At 47.4% G+C, this 6,070-nt stretch overlaps 1 pseudogene; it reads left to right on the plus strand.

Annotated features, from left to right (window-relative positions):
- The first annotated feature begins 2,404 nt into the window (after positions 1 to 2,404).
- LOC112627120 lies at positions 2,405 to 3,149 on the plus strand (annotated as a pseudogene).
- The last annotated feature ends 2,921 nt before the right edge of the window (positions 3,150 to 6,070 follow it).

The following is a 6,070-nucleotide window of genomic DNA, read 5'->3' on the forward strand; positions in this document are numbered from 1 at the left end:
TTAGTTTTTTGAGACCATGTCTCACTCTGTTGCCCAGGCTGGAGTGCAGCAGCACGATTTTGGCTCATGGCAACTTCTGCCTCCCAGGTTCAAGTGATTCTCTTGCCTCAGCCTCCCGAGTAGCTGGGATTACAGGACCCACCACCATGCCTGGCTAATTTTTGTATTTTTAGTAGAGATGGGGTTTCGCCTTGTTGGCCAGGCTGGTCTCGAACTCCTGGCCTCAAGTTATCCACCCGCCTCAGCCTCCCAAAGTGCTGGGATTACAGGCGTGAGCCATCGCGCCTGGCCTAAATACATTTAAACAAGACTGTGTGGTGGGTTAATATTTTGAAATGTTAGCCAGTGTATGGTTGTTTTTTCAGGCCGACTAAGCTGTGTAAAAAGGTGAGTGGGCTGGGCACACTGGCTCATGCCTATAATCCCAGCATTTTGTGACGTCAGGGCAGGAGGATCCCTTTAAGCCCAGGAGTTTGAGATCAGCTTGGGCAACACAGGGAGATCCCATCTCTGCAAAGAAAACAAAGAAAAAAAAAATGAGTGAAAGTGCCTGATCAAGAAAGGGAGGTTGAAGCAGATGTCAGTTGGCTCTGGAAGACAGCAAGAGCCGCTACACTGCAATCCCAGCTCAGGATAGCATGAGGCAAGGCAGTACTCTCTTCCTCTCCTTGGGTTCTTTGACATCCCTATGTACTTTCCTTGAGGTAGTTTCAGTATATCTTTCTTCTTTATTATTATTTATTTATTTATTTTATTTATTTTTTCGAGACGGAGTCTCGCTCTGTCACCCAGGCTGGAGTGCAGTGGCACGAACTCGGCTCACTGCAAGCTCTGCCTCCCGGGTTCATGCCATTCTCCTGCCTTAGCCTCCCAAGTAGCTGGGACTACAGGTACGCACCACCATGCCTGGCTAATTTTTGTATTTTTAGTAGAGACAGGGTTTCACCGTGTTGGCCAGGCTGGTCTAGAACTCCTGACCTCAAGTGATCTGCCCGTCTCGGTCTCCCAAAGTGCTGGGATTACAGGCATGAGCCACTCTGTCCGGCCATCTCTGTTCCTTATAACCAAAAAGAGCCCCCAGTTTAAAAGCTCTTAAAGGTCTGGGCGCAGTGGCTCACATCTGTAATCCCAGCACTTTAAGAGGCCAATGTAGGAGGGTCACTTGAAGCAGCCCCTGGGCAACAAAGAGCCCCTGTCTCTAGTTATTTGATTTTCTAAAGACAGGGTCTTGCTCTGTTGCCCAGGCTAGTGGAGTGCAGTGGCATGATCACGGCTCACTGCAGCCTCAACCTCCTGAGCTGGATCTGTCCACCTACCTCAGCCTCTTGAGTAGCTGGCACTCAGGCACATGCCACTGATTTTTTATTTTCTGTACAGATAGGGTTTTGCCATGTTGCCCAGGCTGGTCTCAAACTCCTGGGCTCAAGTGATCTGCCTGTCTTGGCCTCCCAAATTGCTGACATTACAGGCAAGAGCCACCACACGTGCACATAGTACCTAATGATTCCTTACAAACCAGTATGAAAAAGACAAACCCTATAGTGGAAAAATGGACAAATGACATGAATAGAGAATTCACAAAGGAAGAAATATATGTATGGTTAATGAACATGAAAAATGTTGGCCAGGTGCTGTGGTTCACGCCTGTAATCCCAGCACTTTGGGAGGCCAAGGCAAGTGGATCACCTGAGGTCAGAAGTTTGAGACCAGCCTGGCCAACATGGCGAAACCCCATCTCTACTAAAAATACAGAAATTAGCCGGGTGAAATGGCACATGCCTGTAGTCCCAGCTACTCTGGAGGCTGAGGCATGAGAATCGCTTAAACTCAGGAGATAGAGGTTGCAGTGAGCCAAGATTGTGCACTGTACTCTAGCCTGGGCAACAGAGTGAGAATCTGTCTCAAAAAAATAAAATAAAAATAAAAATTAGCCACGCATGGTGGTGCATGCCTATAGTCCTAGCGACTTGGGAGGCTGAGGCAAGAAGATTCCTTGAGCCCAGAAGTTTGAGGCTGCAGTGAGCCATGATTGTGCCACTGTACTCTAGCCTGGCCGGGAACTTGTCTTAAAAAAAAAAAAAAAAGGTTTAATTTCACTGTAATAAAATAAACTTCAATTAACGTAGTTACATATCTCTTTCTTTGTCCATCATTCTGACAATGCTAGATTAGCATGAGTATAGAGAAACTATAGAGAAATGACCATTACCAGCCTAACTATTAAGAAAGTAATGGACTGGGCGTGGTGGCTCACGCCTGTAATCCCAGCTACTCAGGAGGCTGAGGCAGGAGATTCGCTTGAACTCTGGAGGCCAAGCTCGCGCCATTGCACTCCAGCCTGGGCAACAAGAGAGAAACTCCGTCTCAAAAAAAAAAAGTAATGAGAGTGAACAATATAGTCAGGATGGCTAAAGGTGACCCCGAGAAACCAAAGGGCAAGATGTCTGCTTATGTCTTCTTTGTGCAGACGTGCAGAGAAGAACGTAAAAAGAAACCGTCAATTTTGCAGAATTTTCCAAGAAGTGCTCTGAGAAGTGGAAGACAATGTCTGGGAAAGAGAAGTCGAAGTCTGATGAAATGGCAAAGGCGCATAAAGTACACTGTGATCAGGAAATGAAGGGTTATGGACCAGCTAAGGGAGGCAAGAAGAAGAAGGATTCTAATGCCCCCAAAAGGCCACCGTCTGGATTCTTCCTGTTTTCTTCGGAATTCCGCCCCAAGATGAAATCCACAAACCCCGGCATCTCTATTGGAGACGTGGTCAAAAAGCTGGGTGAGATGTGGAAGAACTTAAATGGCAGTGAAAAGCAGCCTTACATCACTAAGGTGGCAAAGCTGAAGGAGAAGTATGAGAAGGATGTTGCTGACTGTAAGTCAAAAGGAAAGTTTGATGGCGCAAAGGGTCCTGCTACAGTTGCCCAGAAAAAGGTGGAAGAGGAAGAGGAACAGGGAGATGAGGAGGAGCAGAGGAGGATGAATAAACAAACTGTTTATCTGTCCAAAAAAAAAAAAAAAAAAAGAAAGTAATGGATAAAAATGTGAGTGCGCCCTCTCTCTGTGTGCCCACTTTCTCCTTCAGGCAAAAGCTGGGCATGAGCAAGGATGAGGGTGGCTTTGAGGGAAGGGTGGAGAGACAAGTTAAGCTATGAGAAGAAGCTGGATACAAAGGACAAATGGATCAACAATTTTGTTTACTGTTTGAAATATACTGCCTATTTGGAAAAAAGCACAAAAGCTAAAGCTAAAATTTCTTTTTTTTTTTTTTTTTTTTTGAGACGGAGTCTAGCTCTGTCGCCCAGGCTGGAGTGCAGTGGCCAGATCTCAGCTCACTGCAAGCTCCGCCTCCCGGGTTTACGCCATTCTCCTGGCTCAGCCTCCCGAGTAGCTGGGACTACAGGCGCCGCCACCTCGCCCGGCTAGTTTTTTGTATTTTTTAGTAGAGACGGGGTTTCACCGTGTTAACCAGGATGGTCTCGATCTCCTGACCTTGTGATCCGCCCGTCTGGGCCTCCCAAAGTGCTGGGATTACAGGCTTGAGCCACCGCGCCCGGCCGTTTCTTTTTCTTTTTTTAAAATTTTTATTTACTTTATTCATTTTTTTTGAGACAGAATCTCGCTCTGTCTCCCAGGCTGGAGTGCGGTGGCGTGATCTCAGCTGACTGCAAGCTCCGCCTCCCAGGTTCACGCCATTCTCCTGCCTCATCCTCCCCAGCAGCTGGGACTCCAGGCGCCCGCCACCATGCCTGGCTAATTTTTTTTTTTTTGTATTTTTTTTTAGTAGAGATGGGGTGTCACTGTGTTAGCCAGGATGGTCTCCATCTCTTGACCTCATGATCCACCCACCTCAGCCTCCCAAAGTGCTGGGATTACAGGCATGAGCCACTGCGCCAGTCCTAATTTTTATTTATTTATTTATTTATTTATTTATTGTTTGAGACGGAGTTTCACTCTTGTTGCCCATTCTGGAGTGCAATGGCGCAATCTCGGCTCACTGCAACCTCCACCTCCCAGGTTCAAGCGATTCTCCTGCCTCAGCCTCCCAAGTAGCTGGGATTACAGGCATGTACCACCATGCCTGGCTAATTTTGTATTTTTAGTAGAGACGGGGCTTCTCCGTGTTGGTCAGTCTGGTCTCCAACTCCCGACCTCAGGTGATCCACCCACCTTGGCCTCCCAAAGTGCTGGGACTACAAGCGTGAGCCACCACACCCGACCTATTTTTATTTTTATTTATTTATTTATTTATGTATTCATTTATTTATTTATTTTTGAGACGGAGTCTCGCTCTGTCGCCCAGGCTGGAGTGCAGTGGCCGGATCTCAGCTCACTGCAAGCTCCGCCTCCCGGGTTCATGCTATTCTCCTGCCTCAGCCTCCAGAGTAGCTGGGACTACAGGCGCCCACCACCACGCCCAGCTAGTTTTTTGTATTTTTTAGTAGAGACGGGGTTTCACAGTGTTAGCCAGGATGGTCTCGATCTCCTGACCTAGTGATCCGCCCGTCTCGGCCACCCAAAGTGCTGGGATTACAGGCTTGAGCCACCGCGCCCGGTCCCTATTTTTATTTTTTTAGACAGGGTGTCACTCTGGTACAGTGGCCTGATCTTGGCTCACTGCAGCCTCGACCTCTTGGCCTTAGACAATCCTCTCACCTCAGCCTCCCGAGTAGCTGGGACTACAGGCTCAAGCCACTATGCCCAGCTAATTTTTGTATATTTTGTAGAGATGGGGTCTCATCATGTTGCCCAGGCTGGTCTTGAATCCTGGGTTCAAGTGATCCACCCACCTTGGCCTCCCAAAAGTGTTGGATTACAGGCATGATCTACCTCACCTGGCCTGATTCTTTGTTGAAAAAATCATATGCATGTTTAAAGAAAGTGTCTTTTTTTTTTTTTTTTTTTTTGAGACAGTCTGGCTCTGTCACCCAAGCTGGAGTGCAGTGGCACAATCTTGGCTCACTGCAACCTTCACCTCCCGGGTTCAAGCGATTCTCCTGCCTCAGCCTCCCAAGTAGCTGGGACTATAGGTGTGCACCAGTATGCCCGGCTAATTTTTGTATTAGTAGAGACAGGGTTTCACCATGTTGGCCATACTGGTCTTGAACTCCTGACCTCAGGTGATCCGCCCGCCTCCCAAAGTGCTGGCATTACAGGCGTAAGCCACTGTGCCTGGCCAAGAAAGTATTTCTGCTTCTAGAGTTACAGGTCCCCTCTCCAGCATTAACCTCTCCTAGCAGTTTCTTGTATATCCTTCTAGTAAGCTTGTTTGGCCAAGCGTACATGTATGAGAATACATCTCCCTTTTCAGTGTGAAAGGAAACACACTTTTCTCTGTGCTTTTTCACATAACACGAAATCTTGACTGTTGCTCCATGTCAGAATGTAAACAGGCTGTAAACCTCTTGTTACTGCACTTCCCTTTATTGCTTTTCACAGATACTGTGTTTTTTAACAAATCGAATGTGGCAACCCTGCATCAAGCAAGTCTATAAGCACCATTTTCCCAACAGCACGTGCTCACTTCTGGTCTCTGTGTCACATTTTGGGAATTCATATAACATGTTTTCATTATTATTATATCTGTTATGGTAATCCAGGTTGATGTTACTATTGTAATTGCTTTGGACCACACAAATGGTGCCCATGTAAAACATCTATTTGTTTTTATTATTTTATTTATTTAGAGACGGGTTCTCAGTCTGTTGCCCAGGCTGGAGTGCAGTGGCCCTATCTTGGCTCCGTGCAGCCTCCTCAACCAGGAAGGAGTCAAGGATACTCCTGCTTCAGTCTTCCTAGTATCTGGGTCTACAGGTGTGCATCATGCCAGGCTAATTTTTTTTTTTTTTAGATGGAGTCTTGCTCTGTCACCCAGGCTGGAGTGCAGTGGCGCGATCTCGGCTCACTGCAACCTCTGCCTCCCGGGTTCACGCCATTCTCCTGCCTCAGCCTCCCGAGTAGCTGGGACTACCGGCGCCGCCACCACACCCGGCTAATTTTTTGTATTTTTAGTAGAGATGGGGTTTCACCACGTTGGCCAGGATGGTCTCGATCTCCTGACCTCGTGATCTGCCCC

This window comes from Theropithecus gelada, chromosome 6 (genome assembly GCF_003255815.1).
Source record: "Theropithecus gelada isolate Dixy chromosome 6, Tgel_1.0, whole genome shotgun sequence".
NCBI lineage: Eukaryota > Metazoa > Chordata > Mammalia > Primates > Cercopithecidae > Theropithecus > Theropithecus gelada.